The following is a 22,657-nucleotide window of genomic DNA, read 5'->3' as shown; positions in this document are numbered from 1 at the left end:
ATTGAGTTAGGTGCATGTTTGACACCTACCCTCAAAACTTTAACATTTATTTACACTGTTCTTTTTCTGATTGGATATAAAAGGAGAAAAAGTGGGTATGAAAAGAATAATGCAGATACAAACATGGGTTTGAAAGCTGTTACCAAGTGCAATTAGATATCCCCTTCCTTTTAACTGAATAATGATTTATCCTGGTAAGGGGGCCGACTCAGGTGAGTCTTGCACTCATTCTAGTTAGGACAGTAATAGTGGGGGAATTAAGAGTGAGACTGTGTGAAATGTTAGACTTTTCAATGCAAATTTGGTGAACTGCTGGCATCCTGACAGAAAGATATTCAAGGCTTGAGTTCTTTAAGGTCAGATTTTTGTATCAGAAAATAATCTTCTCTGCAGTTGGCTTTAATTTGTTCTCCAATTGTCTGACTCAGCAGGGTAACTGAAGACTCAAAGGACACAGAAACAGGTCAGGGACATATCAGTGGGGTTGTAAGAGCCTGCAGGGAAAGGGACCACATTAACTTTACTGATAAACATATACTGAAAGGTTTCAGCATGTGGATATTTTTTAGCTATGAGACAGTTTTCTTGCTCTTTTTAACCCAACAGCATACATTTTCAAAATAACCTTACATAAAAAGAATTACAGGAATATCCATGGTAGTGTGCATAAATGAAACAATTTCAAACAAAACAATATATTTTTACATTTTCATATGATACCTAACCATTTAAGCTGTTTAGATTCTGTAAGGGAGCAAATGAAGATTTTCACTGCGCAATACTTGGTATGTTTTGCTTTGTTTTCATAAAAGCAGAAGTTACTTCATAAAATATATATGCATGTTCATGTGAATTACATGACCCAGAGAAGTCGGCTCATGTCCATTCAGGGAAGGAATGAGAAGAATTAAATGCTACATGTGAATAATATAAGAATGGTTTGTTTCTCTGAACGTTTTATTGGATAGTCATTCATAAAATCCTCATTCGTTTATGTATTCAAGCATCTATTATGCATTGGGCTTTTATTCTAGAGGTTGAAAATATTTTAGTGAGTAAGATTCGTGTAGTCTCTAACATCTTGCAGCTTGTAGTTTAATGTGGAACAGAGACCCAAAACAAATTAATTTACAGTTGATATATAATTATCATCATGATAAGAACTATGAAAGCACATAGCAAGGGAACTTAACCTACTGTGGGAGATGAGACAAAAACTCCCAGTTTTTGTAAGTGACAAGCAGGCTAAGGCTCAAAGGATGATGGGAACTGATCAGGAAAAAAGCAGGAAAGACCATCCAAACAGGGGCTGCCACTGCTGGTGGGAAGGAGCTTGGCAATTCAGGGAATATAAAGCTTGCTGTTGCAGCTAGGTTGTGGTGAATGGGGGGATGGGTGGTAGAGAGAAGGATGGAGAAGTGGAGAGGGCTCAACTGTACAGGGCTATGTGAAATGTGCTGAAGGACTTAAAGGAAATTTACAAAGAAACTGTCACCATGTAATTTATCTATAAATGTAAATTTCTTATAATCTTTTGATTATGATTTATATGTATCTTTGCTGAAAAGTTAGGGGATGGACTAAACCATTCTTTCTAGTCTGAATGGAAAATTTCCCACTTGCAACCGTCTGTTGTCATTCCCTAAATCTAGCTTCCAACATAATCTAATGAAAGACAGTCAAAGAAGCTAGTTGTAGGATTAATGGTAATTGGAGAGAAAAATAATGCTTGCAATTAAAGTCATAATGACTGGTTCTCCTAACTTAAAAGCACTACTCTGAAGAAACATTTTCAGACAGGATGTTTAACTTAGACTTCTATTAATGAAAGTGAGATAGATGAGTCTATAGGTATTATTGCCTGCTAAAGATTACCATCAAAATATATCAACTAAGCGAATGCTACAGGCAGCATATTATAGTAGATGCTGAGGATACAAAGTAGCAAAAGACCTGATTCTTCCCTTAAGTGGCTTATTATCTAAGTGGCAGAGGTTGAACACATACTCAAAAAAAAAAAAAGTGTATAAGATAGTACAGGATGAATGTAAGAAGAGGAATACTGCAGGATTTGAAGAAAGAAGATTTGCTGAGATCTGGGATGATCTAGAAAACCCCTAAAGAGGGACTGGGGCTGAGAAAAATAGAATTTACATTAGAACTCAAGGCGGGGGAAATACCATTAGCACCACAGGGATGGAATACTGACACCTGAATGTATGAATTCTACATGAACTTATATGACTAGATTGGAAAGTTTGCATACATTGATAAAAAAATTCTTTAAAATAAGACATTTTGAAGAAAACTTACATATTCAGAGCTGTTTATTCATACATATATATATGTGTGTGTGTGTGTGTGTATATATATGTGTGTGTGTGTATATATATGTATGTATGTGTGTGTGTATATACAGAAAGACCTTTTCTAAATAAAATAGGCTTAATGAAGTCACACATACAGTATAGTCACCAGTGTCTCTGATAAAGGAACCTAGATTTAGGAGATGGAAGTATCCTGTATGTTGAGTAGAATACTCGAACAATAATGGATAAGGAAAGGGAAGAACAAATGGCAATTTAGCATTCCACCAAGTGAATGGGGACAATCTCAGAGTTTGGATTTGGTGAGAGCCTAAGATAGAGAGGAGTCAAGGATGACTCCAAATCTTGGAACTTGGGACGACAGTAAATGTTGATGTTAATGAAAAGAGGCAGAAGACAGAGGCAAGTTGATTTAGGAAAGACATAGTTCAATTACAGGCAAGCTATTTGTGGTTACAATGGCATTCCAAGGTCAGCTCTCCAGCAGACAATATGAGACATGCTCTTGAACTGCAGAAGAGCAGTCAGAGTCGGGCATGTATAATTTTTCAATAATTAGTGAACTCTACGCAGCCTGACACTAAACAATGGCATGTGTGCATTTTTTTAACACAATGTGTTAGCACAGGATACTAAAGATATTAAACATTGAAAATCTATTCAAGGTCAGGAAGGATATACAGATTTGGGAATTATTCTCAAGGAGGTAGCAGTGGTGCCTAGAAAGTGAATTTAATCACTATAAAAGATCTTGTGTAGGAGAAAAGATACATATGATCTCTAGAAATGGATACAGCCTGAGCACCAGGGTCTTCTATGTAGGCAAAGCAATAACCCTTGAGAGAAGCAGCAATTGCCTGTGAACTCGCACTCTCAGGCATGCAGTCTTATGTCTGACTAGCAGGAGCAGTCTCAGCCACAACCACAAAAAGAAAGAAGTTCATAAGCCTTCCTTTTCTGTTCCTGGCATCTGGTCCCCACAGGCACACTCTATTCTGTTTCCCTCCTTCATCACAGCCTTTTTCAGAGAAAGTATCTCTATCAGCCCATTATATCTTAGAGGGAATTTAACTCATCATACTATTGTGCCCACAGTTATTTCCACAGTACAGTGGAAAAGTATTTGCTTTTTTAAAAAAGGAATTGCATTTAATTAAAAAGGTGAACAAGCATGAATCAGATCACATTAGCCCATGATTGAAACTTTTTTGTGGCCTGTAAATTGCCCTCAGTGGAAGGTGCAAAATCTTTAATATTTACAAGTCCCTGTTGATCACTCTATCAGATCTGCCTCTCTAGCTCCACCACCCATGATTAACCATGACCTTTTCATGTTGGTCTGTTTCCAATTCCCTGAAAGCATTCAGGCATACCCCTTTCAGGACCTAGAGCGGCTTTACCTTACCTCCTCGGCTCTTCTCCAGAGAAATTCCTATTCTTTCTCAGTTTAAATGCCATTTCTTTACGAACAGCTTCCTGACCTCCTAACCACCACTCAGGTCCCCTGGCAGTCACTTCCATAGCATAACTTTTAATTGCTAAAAGATAGGCATTATTATTATTAACGGTGTCAAATTTGTTCACTGCAAAATCCAAAGTACCTGGAACAATGCCTGGCAGATAGCACATTCTCAACACATAGTTTTTGAATGAATAGCTTTAGGGAAAATGTACTTTTCTAAGGGAATAATTCTTAGGATGCAAAATCATAGCACTGTATGTTGGATTGCCTCACCTGCTGTAGAGCCAACACGGAAAGAATACTCTACACCAGCAGTTCTAAAACTTTAGTGAACATCAGTGTCAACTGCAGGGCTTGTTAAAATGCAGATTCCTGGACCCACCCTTAGAGTTTCTGATGCCCTTACTCTGGGGTGAGGCTCATGAACTTGTATTTTTAAGATGTTCCCAGGTGATTCTGAAGCTTCTGATGCAGGAACCACACTTTGAGAAACACTAATCTAGGCTACAAATCATTCCCATGCTTTAGATAGGAAGAGAAAGGAGAGAAAAGAATCTAAAGAATGTATTTGAAAAGCCAAATATCTGTAGTTTTTTATCATATTCCCTTGAATGATGACACAGAGCATGACTAGGTTCCATTCCTGTACTTCACATTGTTGGACCAATATAGGATGGGTTATGTCACCAAAACCATAGTCTGGCAAAGTCCCACCTCTGCCAGGAACTCAAATGTCATGGTTTGGTTATTGCTTCCATTCAAATCCACTTCCTCATTTCAACTACTTCCATTTCTATCAGTGAGTCCACAAGTTTCCTGGATTTTCCATTTTTGATCTTATTCCTTCCATATGGGATGTGTCCAGTCTCCAACAAAGTACCGTCATTTCTTCCTCCGGATATTGGTGTCTGATCTGTGCTTTCTTTCTCAATTCCAGTGTTCCATTCCAGTCCTTCTCTACACTTTCCATCTCCACCACATCCACTTTTTAGCCCACTAGCTGTTTTGTTAAGTACTTTTCTAATGGGATAAAATCAACAGAAATCAATTCAAATGAGCTTAAACAAGAAAGGGGTATGTTAACCACACGAACAGTAAAACAAAGTATACAGATCGCTTCGGGAACTCCAGAAACAATGTGGTTCTCTCACTCTCTCTCTCCTTCTCTGTGAGGAGTCATTTCCTCCAACTGCCGGCAAATTTCCTATATTTAGAAGAGGGAAGAGATAGTCTGGCCAGACGTAGCTTCAGGCTTACATTTTATCAGCAGTGGCCTAACAGAAAAGAGAAATGTTCTTTTCAAGCACTTATACATGAAATCCCAGGGAAGGCATAAAATTAGCCTGCCCTGGGTCACATACCCATCTTTGAGTCAATCACTGTCACCAGGAGCATGGGGTTTTGTGCTTGGACCAAGTCCTTGAATAGGAAGGCTGGATTTAAAATGTAGCCATCGGCAACCCCTCTAAATCTTATGAATTGGGAAAAGGAAATTTCAACAGCAAAAAGAACTGCAGTAGTACCAGAAGAAGTGAAAAAAGAATTATGAGCAAGAAAAATAAGTGAAACAAAACAGTAATGCTCAACTACACCACCACCAAATGTAGTTCTTTCCCTCTTAAATGTCTCACTCTTCGTCTCCAAATGCTCATATTTAGGCATGCTTCAATATGCACTTCATTTTTATCCTCCTTTATAAAGGTTTTCTAAGCTAGTCTGGTCCACAGTGATCTTTTCTTTCTTGGAAATCTCATAATTCTTCCAGTCAGTGTCATATATTCTCTACTTTTATGTGTGTTAGCTCTCTTTTCCCTATAGAAAAAGTTCCTTGAGCACAGGAGTCCTGTCTTACATCTGTTTTGTGCCCTCCACAATACTCAGAACAATTCAGGCAGTGCTCAAACAGACCTTTTGGGACAGCTTCCTAATCAGTGAATGCTAACAGAGTAGACTTGCAGAAACCATGGAGACAATAATGGGAATTTGGTGTTACAGGGTAAAACAAGTAAGGAACATTGAATTCCACTAATGGTTTCTTTAAAAGAAGAAGAGCCCAAAGGTAAGTGATAACTCCTGGGAATGTTCTAGCTCCAACTTGGGTTGGATGGTGAATTTGAGGTTATGCTTTGTACCATTATGCTATAGCTTTCATATATGTTATGCATATTCTCGTTTTTTTAATTATACTTTAAGTTCCGGGATACATGTGCAGAACGTGCAGGTTTGTTACATAGGTGTACACGTGCCATGGTGGTTTGCTGCACCCATCAACCTGTCATCTACATTAGGTATTTCTTCTAATGCCATACCTCCCCTAGCCCCCTACCCTGCAACAGGCCCTGGTGTGTGATGTTCCCCTCTCTATCCTTGTGTTCTAATTGTTCAACTCCCACTTATGAGTGAGAACATGTGGTGTTTAGTTTTCTGTTCCTGTGTTAGTTTGCTGAGAATGATGGTTTCCAGCTTCATCCATGTCCCTACTAAGGACATGAACTCATCCTTTTTTATGGCTTCATAATATTCCATGGCGCATATGGGCCACGTTTTCTTTTCCCAGTCTCTCATTGATGGGCATTTGGGTTGGTTCCAACTCTTTGCTATTGTGAACAGTGCTACAATAAACATACATGTTCATGTGTCTTGATAGTAGAATGATTTATAATCCTTTGGGTATATACCCAGTAATGGGATTGCTGGGTCAAATGGTATTTCTGGTTCTAAATCCTTGAAGAATCTCCACACTGTCTTCCACAATGTTTGAACTAGTTTACAATCCCACCAACAGTGTAAAAGCGTTTCTATTTCTCCACATCCTCTCCAGCATCTGTTGTTTCCTGACTTTTTAATGATCGCCATTCTAACTGGTGTGAGATGGTATCTCATTGTGGTTTTGATTTGCATTTCTTTAATGACCAGTGATTATGAGCTTTTTTTCATGTTTGTTGGCTGCATAAATCTCTTATTTTGAGAAGTGTCTGTTTATATCCTTCACCCACTTTTTGATAGGATTGTTTGTTTGTTCTTGTAAATTTGCTTAAGTTCTTTGTAGATTCTGGATATTAGCTCATTTTTTAATTAAGAAATTGTGCCTAAAGCAAACCCTTCTAGCTCTGTCATCATATCTGTGTTTTCATTTATTTATCCATTTATATGGCAAATAACTATTTATTTTTTAATTCGTTCTGTATCAAGACAATGTCTTAGAAGCTGGAAATAGACAGTAATGGTGTCATCCTTTATGAACTTATATTTCAGTTGCTAAGACAAGTAATTAAACAGGTAAAAGTTAAAAAAAAAAAATCTGTGACTGAAACTAAAGGAACAACTTTCATCTACTAGGGCATTTCCCTGAGGAAGTAATAACTACGGAGAAATCCAAATGAGAAGTAAGAGTAAGCCAAGCAAAGAGGAAGGGGTAACCTGTTCCAGGAAAATGATATGGCATGTCTGAACACCCAGAGATGAGTGAGATATGGTATACGAGGATTTCATTGTAGCCTAGTAGAGAGCCAGGGAGTGGAGGTGGGGGAATCAAATCATGGATTTCCTTATCAACCATAGTTAGGAATTTGGACTTTGTTCTAACAACAAAAATAAAGTTTCTGCAGGCCTTTAAAGCAAAAGGATGACACTATCAGACTTGTGTTTTGGAAAATCACTTAGGCTGCTCTTGGAAAATAGATTGGTGGACGCAAGACCAAAGACAAAAGCAATCAATTAGAAAGCCATGGCTGTGTCCCAAGGAAGAGAGGACAGTGGCTATGAGAATAAAAAGAGGTGGATGAATTTTTAAAAATTTTTGAAACTAAATCAAGCAAGATTTGGTCACAAATTACATACACATAATCGACTCTCAGGTTTCTGATTTAGAACACTGGGTAGGTAACCACACCATGTACTATCAAGAGTGAACATTGTTTGAGAGAGAGATTTAAAAAGGGAGGATGAGTTCAGTTTGGGACGTGAGAGTTTGAGGTGCAAGACAAATATCCAAAGAGAGATATTCAGGAGGGAGATATAGGCAAGGTCTAGAGTTCGGAGGTGAGATCTTGATTTAGATTAAGATGAGGAAGTCTTGAGTAGCTAGGTGGTGACTGTCAAGATCCCCCATGGGAATTCTGTAAACTGAGATGTGGTCTTGAAGAACTCTGTGACTAGCAGCGTTTAATATTCCCCGGGAAGGGGAAAGAAGCCAACGGAGGGAAGGAACAGAACAGCCAAAAAGGCAGACAGAAACTGAAGAGTCTGTAAAGAAAAGAGAGAGTATGAAAAGTGGAGGGAGAGGTAAATTCAGAGGCCTTTTTTGTTTTTGTTTTTAATTTAGGGGACCCTTGAGTCAAACAGAGAGCCGTTGAAGATTTGGAAAATTGAGAGGCTCAGTTCTTTATTAAATTCCCACAGAGAAGGTAGGAAGGTATAGGACCTAAAGTGGAAAGATTGGCCATGGAAGGGAAAATAGGTATGACTTTTTTTGCAATAGAAGTAAAAGAGAAAAATTAAAAATGTGGATATATGCAGGTCTATAGATTTTAAATGTTTCCATTTGATGGCCTTCTAAGGTCATCTGTTCAGAGTAAGGGAGTTGGTTGCAAGATCAAACATCCAGTGAAGTTTCAAATAAACTACAAAGAATTTTTCATTGGGATGTACTCATGCTAAAGAAGTATTCATTGTTTATCTGAAATTCAAATTTAACTAGGCTGGACATCCTGTATGTTTTTGCTAAGTCCAGCAATGCTAAACATAGTAAGATAGATAAACATGGGTGAAAGCCCTGTCGAGGTTGGTAACTAAGGGTTTATGGAAGCACAAACTGCAAGAAGTATAATTTACCTCTGCAATACATCATTCAAATGCAGATACAACCAAGCAAGGCAGCTGAACATGAATCTAGGGGAGTGGTATCATAAAACATTTAGATTTCCTGTTTCCCCAGTTTCATGTGTGTTATCTTCAGATGAACCTGAAATTTCATAACAAAGAAAAATGTGCATTATAAATAAAATTTTTGAGTAAAATTATATTTTAATGAGTAGCTTTGCTCTCAACATTTATTTAGAGAAAAAAATTACACTTCCCTTCACCTTAATCTTTCAGACAATTTAGTCATTGGGAAGACTGAGTTTATATCGTCTAGGTCACTTTCCCATTGGCTCTTGGCAAACTCTTGGAACAGTAGCACACGTTATCATCTACCACATCCTTGAACATAGTGTTTCCTGGGGCAGCCTTTTTCTTTTCAGAGTCTCTAAATGTGAGAAAGTTCTTTGTCACATTTAATATTTAATATCCAATATTTAATCAGTCAGACTCATGTTTTCTACCTGTTGGTCCTAGATTTATATTCACTCAGTAATAGATTTTTTTTTCAGCTTTTGTTACTTATTCAGTTACTTCTCCCTATTATTTTTTCTGTACAAAAATGAGACTGACATTCTATTGTCAAAGTCTGTTCTACAGGTGAAAGATAAGCTGTTCAGTCTTCAGTATTCAGGTGAGAAAGGTTACACTAAGCAACCGAATGAAGCATTCATTTCTAAGAGGTAACAGACTCTTAAGAAAGTTCAGATTTATTCTCTTATGTTTTTGCCTTTGTTTTGCTAAGTCTTGTCAGAACAAAGACCAACCATTCTCCTGTTGATTTTAATAAAATCTGAGTTGGTAGGAAATATAGGTGTGAACTTTGTTGGTAACCTGCCAAAGCTGAGTTCCTTGGGACTACTCAACGTAGAGTCAGGACATCTTGCTTCCAACTTTTCTTTCTACTTGGAGTGGTCAGACTTGAAAAAGGTAAAATGGCTCTCTCTTTATTTATAGGATCATAAAATGAGAAAAATGGTATGTGCTTTGCAAATGAATACATTACTAGCATAATTCAATGTTTTCAAACTAATTTATTTCCTTGATATGAATACTTTTTATCACTGCAGTTGTCAGTAGATATTCAGATATACCCTATGCTACTGTGCTTTACAGAGTAAGCATTTCTCCAACAAAGAGAAGAAAAATTGTTTATGATGCCACATTTTATGTTATAAATGTTTAGTATTATTTTATACAGCATTTTAGCTCAGTAATTTGTACTTTGAATGGATAAAAAATGAATTAAGACACTGACACACACACAACTTATGAAAAATAACTTGAAAAAATTGTAGAAAGGGCATTTTGTCTTTTCTTTATATATTTTAAAAATATGCCTTGTTCTTAGCAGGTTTTTTTTTCTGATTGTTTTCAGTTTGGGAGATAATCTTTCCAGGGATGAAATGACAGTATCATCAATAATACTGATTATCTTGACTGGCAAATTATCTTACATGACCAAAACCAAATGGATTGATTAATTAGTTTCTAATTTAGCTAAACGTGTCACTCTAATTTTTAGAAATAGCTTGTATTCTGAAGGCCAATTATTTAACAAGTGGTGCCTTTAGATAGAAACTAAGAAAAATAGACATTTCCTTGCTTAAAAAACCATATTAAAGTAGATTTGAATATCAACCAGGAATTTTCTAATCTCAGAAAATTTCTAGCAAAAATAGAAGTATGATGCTCATTCAGATATGGGTCAGTATTTACATGTTATGAGGCTATATTTTGCTACATTTATCTTTTCCTTGATAATTTCTAGTTTGTTGAATATCCAATCATATAGAAGTGCGAAATATTGAAGAGGAAGGATTATGAATTAGATAGAGTTTATCTACTTCTTAATTTAAGAACAATATGTGTTCAGAATTATAGTTACATTGAACTATGTGCTTCCTTTAATGAATTTGTATCTGTTTAGCAATATGAAATTCCTCCTCTGTCTTTAAAAAAAAAAAAAAAGAAACACCTTCTCTCTTTTCTCACACATACAATTCATTTTTTTTTTTTTTTTTTTTTTGAGACGGAGTCTTGCTCTGTCGCCCAGGCTGGAGTGCAGTGGCGCAATCTCGGCTCACTGCAAGCTCCGCCTCCCGGGTTCACGCCATTCTCCTGCCTCAGCCTCCCGAGTAGCTGGGACTACAGGCGCCCACCACTGCGCCCGGCTAATTTTTTCTATTTTTAGTAGAGACGGGGTTTCACCATGGTCTCGATCTCCTGACCTTGTGATCCGCCCGCCTCGGCCTCCCAAAGTGCTGGGATTACAGGCGTGAGCCACCGCGCCCGGCACATACAATTCATTTTTAAAACTATTGTGTGTGCATTAAATTTAGATCCCCTATACATTTATACAAACAGAAAATAAACATTGTGTGTATAAACATGAATACTGGGTACAGTGTTTGTTGCTACCAAATCAGGATATATAGCTGAGAATTTATATGTAGCTTGAACATTTTCTCCATTTCTAATTACCACAGTTAGGTTATCATCTTCCCTATAACTATTGCAGAGTAGTTGTATATTTATTTCAGATCTTCTGCAGTTGGTATTTAAGTAGGTAAATTTAAATACCGGTATCTAATTAGGTTCAGAAATTAAAATGCCCCTGCAGAGGCCTCGACGAGTTGTCTTTTGCTCTTAGCACCCTGACAGCCCTACACACAGCACAGTATCCTCCTTCCCACCTCTGTCAGATACAAGCACTCCAGGAGCATATTAGTTCTCCTTCATTCACTTTCAGGTTTATGCAGAACTGAAGATGTCATAATTCAGAAGTGTCTGTGTTTGGCGATAGATTTTAGTGTCGACGTTAAACTGAGAACTTTCTTCTTTCCCTGAAGGTTACCCAACAAGTGCTAATCAAAACCTCTCCATGTTCTGCCTGATTTTTACCAGCTTGTTCTTATTCGGCCCCTCTGAGGTCCACTTTAACAAATTCTGATGTCTTTATTTTAGAAACTCTTTTATCTAAATTAGATCATGACTCTCTGGGGGTGTAACCAAATTAAAATGTTTTGCCACACAGTAAGAGGGTCACAATGGAGAAAAAAAAAAAAGAGGAATAAGGAAAAAATAATCATAACCAGAATGAAATAGAAGCCATATATACTGTCAAAATGCCCCGCACATCAGAGGACTCCTTGTTCCAATCAGCATCCCACAGTCTCAAAACTCCACCAGTTAGAGCTAGAAAAGCCTAGAGACATCATCTCACCAAGTGGTTCTCAACCTAGGCTGCGTGTTACACTCATCTGGGAATTTTTTCTTAATGCTGCCAAGATACCCTCCAGATGGCTTGGAAGTGGTGCTTCAGCATGCGTACATTTTTAGAAGCATGCCAGATAATTTTAATGAGCAACCGAAAGCTGAGAACCACTGATTTCTAGCCTAATCTGAGGTGAACAAATTGATGCCCAGAAGATATGTGTGTGTGTGTGTGTGTGTGTGTGTGTGTGTGTGTGTGTGTGTGCGTGTGCATGTATAGCAAAAATATATATGGAACAGGAGGTCTCCTTGAGTGTGTCTCTTATAATTTAGACACGCCAAAAAAGAAAGCTGGGGGCTAGCAACTGGTACAAATTTATTTTCCTTCAGCTCCTGAAGCCATCTAAAATATAGGACAATGGTTCTCAAACTTGACACACTTATTGATGGAAGTAGAAAATACAGTAGCTTTCAACAGCCTTCATCTTGGAATGACCTCAAATTTCTCATTGGTATGGAAAATTGCAATTCATTTTCAAATGACACTTTGCGGGGGAAGCTCTAAATCCATGATTCTGTAAGTAGAGTCCCTGGACTAGTAGCATCAAAATCACCTCGGAAGTTTTTAAACATGCAAATTATGAGGCCCCAATCCAGACCTATTGAATCAGAAATGCTGGGTGTGGAACCTAGCCATCTAGGTTTTAACTGACCCTCCATGTGAGTCTGATGCATGGTAAAGTTTGGAAACCACTGAAGTAGAGAATATAGATAATAAAACAATCAATAGCAATAGAGTGTGTTCACTGTGCATGGGGATAGGTAGAGGGCTTTACGGAAAAGGAACCTAACAAATCTGTGAAAGGACAGTAAAAACACAAAGCAGAATAAAGGAGGTGAGCATTTGTTTGCTGAGCTTCTGTTAAAAATTATTTGACATACTAAATACGCACATATGTGTTTGTGTGTATATGTGTATATTGTGTGTGCATGTATGTGTGTTTTCATCAAGGACAGACTGCATATATGTGTAGGCCTAGGCTAATGTGTATGTTTTTGTCTTTGTTTTTAATTTTAAAAGCTTAAAAAGTAAAATTAAATATATATATTTAATATTTAATTTTATATTAAATATAAATAATTTTATAATATTAAAATTATATATATATATATATATAATTTTTTTGAGACAGAGTCTTGCTCTGTTGCCCAGGCTGGAGTACAGTGGTGCGGTCTCAGCTCACTGCAACCTCCACCTCCTGGGTTCTAGTGATTCTCCCTGCTTCAGCCTCGCAAGTAGCTGGGGTTACAGGCGCCCGCCACCACGCCCAGCTAATTTCTTGTATTTTTAGTAGAGACAGGGTTTCGTCATGTGGACCAGGCTGGTCCTGAACTCCTGACCTCAGGCGATCCACCCACCTCAGCCTCCCAAAGTGCTGGGATTACAGGCATGAGCCACCACGCCCAGCCAAAAACTTTTTAAATAGAAAAAGCTTGTAAAATAGGAATAGAAAGAAAGTAAATTTTTTCAACAGCTAAACAATGTATTTCTGTTTTAAGCTAAGTGTTATGACAAAAGAGTCAAAAAGTTTAAAAACATTAAAAAGTTTATAAAATAAAAAAAGTAAAGTAAGCTAAGGTGAACTTATTACTGAAAGAAGAAAAATATTTTTTATAAATTAAGTGTATCCAAGTGTACAGTGTTTATAAAGTCTACAGTAGTGTACAGTAAGGTCCTAGACCTTCACAGCCACTCACCCATTACTCACTGACTCATCCAGAACAACTTCCAGTTCTGTGAGCTCCTTTCATGGTAAGTGCACTATACAGGTATACTGCTTATTACACTTGTCATTACTGTACCTTTTCTATGTTTAGTTGCTCAAATACTTATTGTTGTGTTACAGCTGTCCACAGTATTCAGTACAGCAACATGTGGTACAGGTTTGTAGCTTGGGACCAACAGGCTACCAGGTAGACTAGGTGTGGAGTAGGCTACACCATCAGGTTTGTGTATGTTCACTCTGTGATGTTCACACAATGATGGAATTTCTAACGAGGCATTTCTCAGAACATATCCCTGTCATTAAGGGATGCATGGCATGACTGTACTTCATAATGAAAAATTTTGACCAAGAAGGATAAAGGTCAAAAGATAATTAAAGGATAAGGAGACAAAATGAAGGACAGGCATTGCAAAAGGCTCAACAGACAGTGAAGAGTGTTGAGAAAAGTCAAACAAACCTACAAATGCAGGGATTTGAAAATGCAAATGATGCAGTTTTGCCATTACTTTTGCACCAATCAAATAAAATGTGGTTCCTTCCTCTAATTTACATTTTCCCAGTGTATAGGGAATCCAGAATGATTCTTACATCATTTAATTACCCCAATTATTATTATTATTATTATTTGAGACAGAGTCTTGCTCTGTCACCTAGGCTGGAGTGCAGTGGTGCAATCTTGGCTTTCAATGGCAGATGATAAGGTAAACCAGTTTTATCTTCTGGGAAACTGTAGCAGAATCTCACATACCTAAATAGAATGTCTAAATACACACACTTGCATAGAGTATAGATGTATACCATAGCTGACATGAAATATGTTTTATATACTTAAAATTCAGATAATACAATATATTCCTAGAATATCAGTGTATCTGAAGGAGGAGGGGAGTAGAAAATACTTTTCTGTCCTTGCAATGACTAAGTATATTGGGATATAAAATTAATTGTAGAGTTGGCACCTGCAAGTTTATATTTCTGTAAAAACATAAATGACAGTATGTAGAAGTCTTTTGGTTACTATGGAAACAAAATGCTACAAAAGTTACTCTGGAAGCTGGACAGGAAGGGAACTAGACCCAACTCAGTATCTACTGATAACTCATGGCATGTTTCCAAATCGTTCAGATATATAACTCTATCAAATTTATTCATGAATCTATTAATTAAAGAATGAGAAAAAAGTGAAGTAGAATTAGAAAAATATAATCTTTGTATTTTAATATTTGTATTGATTATTAGTTTGTATTTACTAGAAATAAAATTTAAAAATAGAGAAAACTACTATTTTAATATAAACTTAACTGCAGCGTCACTATTTCCATTTTGATGTTTCCTTGTAACCTTTTTCCATGAATGTAATTTTTAAATTAAGATTATACTGTGTTTTGCATTATATCACTCAATGACAGAGTTTACACTTCATACACAGCTTTTGGAGAATGAAAGGTATCAGAAAAAAGTCTCAGTGGTTTTGCCTAACTGGAAATTCCATTCTGTCAGGATTCTGAATAAATAAGCTTTTGTAATTTTATTTTTGTAAGGCATTTTCATTTGGTTCCAGAAAATTATATTTTGTCCTATTTGAAAGGTAAATAATTGGGAAAGGGCCAGGCGTGGTGGCTTATGCCTCTAATACCGGCGCTTTGGAAAGCCAAGAAGGGCGAATCACCTGAGGTCAAGAGTTTGAGACCAGCCTGGCCAACATGGTGAAACCCCATCTCTACAAAGAAAATACAAAAATTACCCGGGTCTGGTGGCGCATACCTGTAATCCCAGCTACTCCGGAAACTGAGACAGGAGAATCCTTTGAACCCATGAGACAGAGATTGCAGTGAGCCGAGATTGCACCACTGCACTCCAGCCTAGGCGACAGAGCAAGACTCCATCTCAAATAATAATAATAATAATTGGGGTAATTAAGTTATGTCAGAATCATTCTGGATTCCCTACACACTGGGAAAATGTAAATTAGAAAGAGGAAGGAACCACATTTTATTAGATTGGTGCAAAAGTAATGGCAAAACTGCAATTATTTTTGCACCAACCTAACAAATTATATGTTTGTAATTTTACTGTTATTTTGAGAAATATCTTTTAAATATGGTCATTCATTGAACTATCTCAAACCCAACAGAGTAGCAGCTCTGAGAAAGTCTGGACTACTTCCTTATTCTTTTCAAGACTACTGTCTCCACGCTGAGTAACTAAGTCAAAAATCAAATTATGAGCATGATTGTTTTCAAGTGGTAATTGCGGGGGCAAACAAATGCTCAGAGGCCCTGTAAATAGATGACTTTTCTTTTTTTTTTTTTTTTTTTTTTTTGAGACAGAGTCTCACACTGTCACCCAGGCTGGAGTGCAGTCGTGCAATTTCAGCTCCCTGCAACCTCTGCCTCCTGGGTTCAAGTGATTCTTGAACAGCTGGGATTACAGGCACGTGCCACCTCTCCTGGCTAATTTTTGTATTTTTAGTAGAGATGGGGTTTCACAGTGTTGGCCAGGCTGGTCTTAATCCCTTGACCTTGTGATCTCCCTACCTCGGCCTCCCAAAGTGTTGAGATTTCAGGTGTGAGCCATCAGCACCCAGCCAATAGATGACTCTTGAGCATCTATCCCCAGGAGCTTAATTGAAAGCCTAAAGTCAGCTTGGTCCATCCTTTGCTCTCTTCCTCCATAGCTCGTCCCCTTTCCTTTTCCCAAATTGATGCCTAAGTTCTACCAACTCTAAGTTTATAAAATATCTGTTCTCTTTTTCCGTTTCATTCTCACACTATGACACTTGCTTTTGTTCTCATTGTTATTGACTTTGACTATTGTAATAGTCTCTCCCTGTTTTCCCTTTTCTTTCTAATCTAACATGCCAAATTAATCCTTCTAATAATTTTACTTTTTATGGGCAAATACTTTATTTATCTTTATTGTGGCTAAAAAAAACACTTAACAGGAGATTTACCCTTTTAATAAATTTAAGTGTGGAGTACGGTATTTACTGTTAACTATAGGCACAGTGTTGTACAGCAGATCTCTAGAACTGAATCGTCGTCTTGCGTAATCAAAAATTACTCCCATGGAGTAACAACTTCCCATTTTCCCCTCTCCCCAGCCTTTGGCAGCCACTATTCTACTCCCTGTTTCTTTGTGTTTGACTATTTTATACATTTCATATAAGTTGTATTATGTGATATTTATCCTTCTGTGAGTGGTTTATTTCATTTAGCATAATTTCCTCAAGTTTCATCCAATGAACAGCCAATCCTGTAGCAAATGGCAGTATTTCCTTCTTTATTTAAGGCTGAATAATATTTCATTGTGTATATATACCACATTTTTTGGAGACAGGGTCTTACTATGTTGCCCAGGATGGAGTGCAGTGGCATGATCAAAGCTCACTGCAACTGCAATCTTTCGGGCTTAGGCAACCTTGCTGCCTCGCTGGACTCCCAAGTAGCTGGGACTACAGGCACATGACACCACACTCCACTAATTTTATTTTATTTTTTACTTTTAGTGAGGACAGGGTCTCACTGTGTTACCCAGGTCGGTCTCAAACTGAGGTCAAGCAATCCTCCTGCCTCGGCCTTCCAAAACGCTGAGTTTACAGGCATGAATCACTCGCCTGGCTTATACCACATTTTCTTTCTCTATTGATAAATTGATGGACATTTAGGTTGTTTCCATAGCTTCACTCTTGTCAATAATGCTTCAATGAACATGGGAGTTCAGATACCTATCTGAGGTCCTGATTTCAATTCTTCTGGATACTTAGAAGTGGGATTGCTTGCTCATATGGTATTTCTATTTTTAATTCTTTGAAAAACCTCCATGCTGTTTTCCATAGCAGCTGCACCGTTTTTATTACTTTTATTTATTTATTTATTTATTTATTTATTAATTATTATACTTTAAGTTCTAGGGTACATGTGCATAACGTGCAGGTTTGTTACATATGTATACTTGTGCCATGTTGGTGTGCTGAACCCATCAACTCGTCAGCACCCATCAACTCGTCATTTACATCAGGTATAACTCCCAATGCAATCCCTCCCCCCTCCCCCCTCTCCATGATAGGCCCCGGTGTGTGATGTTCCCCTTCCTGTGTCCAAGTGATCTCATTGTTCAGTTCCCATCTATGAGTGAGAACATGCGGTGTTTGGTTTTCTGTTCTTGTGATAGTCTGCTAAGAATGATGGTTTCCAGCTGCATCCATGTCCCTACAAAGGACACAAACTCATCCTTTTTGATGGCTGCATAGTATTCCATGGTGTATATGTGCCACATTTTCTTAATCCAGTCTGTCACTGATGGACATTTGGGTTGATTCCAAGTCTTCGCTATTGTGAATAGTGCCGCAGTAAACATACGTGTGCATGTGTCTTTATAGCAGCATGATTTATAATCCTTTGGGTATATCCCCAGTAATGGGATGGCTGGGTCATATGGTACATCTAGTTCTAGATCCTTGAGGAATCGCCATACTGTTTTCCATAATGGTTGAACTAGTTTACAATCCCACCAACTGTGTAAAGGTGTTCCTATTTCTCCACATCCTCTCCAGCACCTGTTGTTTCCTGACTTTTTAATGATCACCATTCTAACTGGTGTGAGATGGTATCTCATTGTGGTTTTGATTTGCATTTCTCTGATGGCCAGTGATGATGAGCATTTTTTCATATGTCTGTTGGCTGTATGAATGTCTTCTTTTGAGAAATGTCTGTTCATATCCTTTGCCCACTTTTTGATGGGATTGTTTGTTTTTTTCTTGTAAATTTGTTTGAGTTCTTTGTAGGTTCTGGATATTAGCCCTTTGTCAGATGAGTAGATTGCAAAAATTTTCTCCCATTCTGTAGGTTGCCTGTTGACTCTGATGGTAGTTTCTTTGCAGCAAAAGCCAAAATTGACAAATGGGATCTAATTAAACTAGAGAGCTTCTGCACGTTTTTATTCCTAACAGTGTCCAAGGGTTCCAACTTCTCCACATTCTCAGGAGCATTTTTGTTTGGGTTTGGGTGGGGGTGTGTGTGTGTGTGTGTGTGTGTGTGTGTGTTTTGATGATAGCCATTCTGATGGGTGTGAGGTGACATTTCACTGTGACTCTGATTTGCATTTCTCTGATGATTAGTGATTTTGAACACCTTTCCATATAGCTGTTGACCATTTGTATGTCTTCTTTAGAGAAATGTCTTTTCAGTTCCTTTGCCCATTTTTTTAATGTAATCTTAATTTTTTATTCAAATTGTGTGTTAGGTTCCTACTCCAAGCAAATACAATTAAAGTTAGTTTGTGTGTGTGTTTGTGTGTGTGTGTGTTGGCACTGGCTGAGGGAAATACAAGACTCTGTGTAATCTTTATTTTTCAGCATGATATCTCACTATTAAAATTCTATTATTAATTATATTATTATATAATAATGTGGTATCCATTGTATATAATAAATAAATATATGAAATATGTACTAAATATTGTATTTAGTTGGAGTAAGAACTTTCATGTTCTTTTCATACTTGGCCACATAATGTTACCAAATTACCCAGTCAATCCTACTTCTAAGTGTTGGCTGAAAACATCTTCTATGCCTAGTGTATTCTACCAACATCCTTCTCCATCTGCCATGATTCTACCCTGAATTCAATTCCAATTCCCATGCCACACCTTCCATTAAACTTTAACCACCCTCCCCTGACCCCAGATCTGAGATGATCTTTCTCTCCTTTGCATATAACAGCACTTGATATGGCACACATCCCATTTTAAATGTATCCTGCCTAATTTTGCAGTTGTCTGATGCATAAACTGTCATAGTATAAACTTCTTAAAGGAAAAAGACTGAAACTAATTCATCTTTATATTTATCATAGAACCTTATAAAACCTTGCATATATACATATGCAACAAATTATTTGTTGACTGAATGAATGAATGAGTGAATAAATGAATAAAAATTGATCATTCTTCACTCAATGTGGCTGGAACTGCTGTAAAACATCAGTGTTTTGCACTTACTTGCCTTTGTAGAAGAATTCATATGCAAAGGCGTATTTCTAATTCAATGCATTTTTGGTTATCTGTAAATAAAGTGCCTGCTTTGTCAATTATCCATGGCAACTTGAGACTTTCTTTGATGTAATGCTCATCCAGATAAGATTAATGAGTGGACAAAATTGAAAGGAAGTCATGGTTGAGGATGAGCTTACAAAAATTCAAAGACTTAGCCATCACAAAAGAAAAAAGATCAGAAAATCAGTTTGAATTAAGAATTTCTGCCACATGCAGAAAAGAAAAAGAGTAAAAGGTTATAACTGCATAATTTTTCTGATAGCTCTGTTATTATATATATATAAAAGCCTTCTTCTGTATCTGACCACATATATTTCTTTGATTATATCTACATATTAAAGCCAAATGAGTTTTTATTATCTGTCCCTTTGTTTGCCATTTTACTTCAACGTATGCAGCTAACAAAAATTTAGCCTAATAACTTTAAGCACACTTGCTTAGAAGTATCTCTAGTTTAATTTTGTCAGTCTTACAAATATACCTCAAAAGATCTCAAAGCTGATATAAAATGAATATTTATGACATATGCAAATGTAGAGAAAATCATAACCTTCGGATATTCATTCAATATATATTATCTATTTACTTATCTACAAGTCATCAAAATAGTAAGGTAGGATCTGGAAAGATAAATGGCACTGGGGAAACTCATTTCCTTTATGCAGAAATACATGGTCCTCTGAGCTAACCAATGAGTATAGAGAGGGCAGTAAAGCAATGGTTAACAGGGAAGGGATTATCCTAAAAGACACAATCCAGCTTTTAATTTCTCCTGATTTGGAGGATTTGGACAGTCTGAACTGATCTTGAGATAAATAAGAAAGATCTATTCTATTGCTAGATACACTGACTGGGACTCCTAGGGCTACACACGTCAATAGAGGGAATGGGGGAATCTAATGTGTTTCAAGAGCCCATGGAGGCCTCTCAGAAAGTCTTCAAAGAGCCTCTGGCCCACTATAAGACTGAACCACTAGGCTAGATGACAATAGAATCTCAGTGGGAATCCTCAGTCCCAAGCAGAATTTAAAATCCTAGTATCAGTGGCATCGAACCATCTCCAGAGGGGATGAGACACCCAGGGGAAGCAATTCCAATAGCACCTTCCCAATCCATTTCAGAATTCAATGTCTATGAATTCAAATAAGACTTGGCCTCCTCTGCTTTCATTATTGACCAAGCAAGGTGATCATTATCTTCTTCTCCGCTGTTTTCCATCACTGTGATGTCTGGTGGGGGAAAAAAAAATGTGGCTGATTACTTGCGACTCTTGGATCAGCTGCAGAAATAGTTAGGAAAGCTAGGGACATTGCCATGTCATTGTCTTTGTTGTTGATCATTCCCTACAGCTCTGTGCAGATGGTCTGAGGTTTTGACCAAGTCAATGGTGACAAATTAGGGCATGAAATTAAACTCAGGAAGTCATGCTATGTAGCAGCTTTTTTGAGTTGAAAATATTCCTTTGAGAAAACAAAACACTTTTTAAAAATCTCATATGTATGAAGAACTGTCACTCATCTGCAGATGTAAAAAAAGAGTACATATTCAGAATGATGAAACTTATGATTACAAAAATAATATTATCTGTTAGTAAAATATTTTTATTCTTATATCATAAATGTATTTTTAACTTGAGTTTTCAAGGTATTTTAAATCTCAGGCTGAATGATGGCCTAGGATATCTATCTTCATTTTTGTTAAGGAAACCTTAGAAATCTGGCTTATAATACCTTTTTGTTTTAAGTTAAGTACAAAAATGCATGCTGGCTCCATGTCAGTAAGAGTAGCTGGAAACAGCTGTTAGTCGGAATGATATTAACTACTGTCCATCTTGTTCTCTGTTTATGAAGTATGTTACTTCTCCTTTCTACTGCAGATCAGTTTGCTTGACTTCCTCTGTTGCTCAGATAGGGTATAAAATTGTTACACCTCAGTTTAGTTCCTTAAATGCAAATTAAAGAGTTCATGGTATATAAAAGGATCACATATTTCTCACTTTCACTATAAGTGAATTTTCCCCAAACATAAACAAAACACTGGTCATTGGTAACAACTTCTGAGAATTGCCATATCCTCTGACTAAGCTGGCTTTTTTTGGTCTATGTTCTGTAAATGTTTAAATAGAAGCTTAATGAAAGCCAGTCCATTATGGTCTAGTGCTTTGCCATCTTTATCCTGACTTCTTAACATTCTCATAACTTAAATTACTCTGAATATCAATACAAATCCACAGAAAGATCCTGCCTCCACAAAATTATTAAACATGAATTTATTCAGCTCATAATTCCAGAACTTGCATGAATGAAACAGTTAACAAACAACAGAGACTGTTTATATGTGTGGTATATGCTTTAAGAGAAATGGCAGCTCAAGAAATAGGAGAGAGCATTATAGAGAAGGAAAAACTAGGGGCTGTTTAATTAGGGATGTGAGTCTGAAATTTAGATAAGTCTTAATTTAGATGAGGTGTTATTAAAGGAGGGAAAATATCAAAGGTATGAAGAACATACTTGAGGAAATTCTCAGAGACAGACTTTAATATAGAGAATACAATACACTCAGGAAATAATCATCTGACCATTAATTTTAAAAAATACTGCTTTTAGTAGACTATTATGCTATAAAATGGGACAAGAGTGGTCATAGACTATTAATAGGGATTAAATTAAGTGATCAATTAAATGACAACACTTAATAATCATATGAAATAATTGATTATTAATAATTATCACTTAATTGATCATTTACTTTAATTCTTACTAACAGTCTGTAACCACTATTCTCCCATTTTACTGATGATGAACTTGAAACACAGAGATTAAGTAATTTAACACGTATAGATGGGCGGAACAACAAATATAATGCTAATTGTATTTTCAATAGCCACACCAGTGTCTCCCAACATTTTTTTTTTTTTTTTTTTTTTTTTTTTTTTGGGGGGTTTTTTTTTT

At 36.9% G+C, this 22,657-nt stretch overlaps 1 protein-coding gene across 2 annotated transcripts in view; it reads left to right on the top strand.

Annotated features, from left to right (window-relative positions):
• The window catches only part of MARCH1 (membrane associated ring-CH-type finger 1), an 826,141-nt gene that overhangs the window by 733,079 nt on the left and 70,405 nt on the right, over positions 1 to 22,657 (top strand). The window lies entirely within an intron of this gene.

This window comes from Theropithecus gelada, chromosome 5, assembly GCF_003255815.1.
Source record: "Theropithecus gelada isolate Dixy chromosome 5, Tgel_1.0, whole genome shotgun sequence".
Taxonomy (NCBI): domain Eukaryota; kingdom Metazoa; phylum Chordata; class Mammalia; order Primates; family Cercopithecidae; genus Theropithecus; species Theropithecus gelada.
Note: the sequence above shows the minus strand (reverse complement) of the source record. Positions and strands in the feature narration are given on the sequence as shown.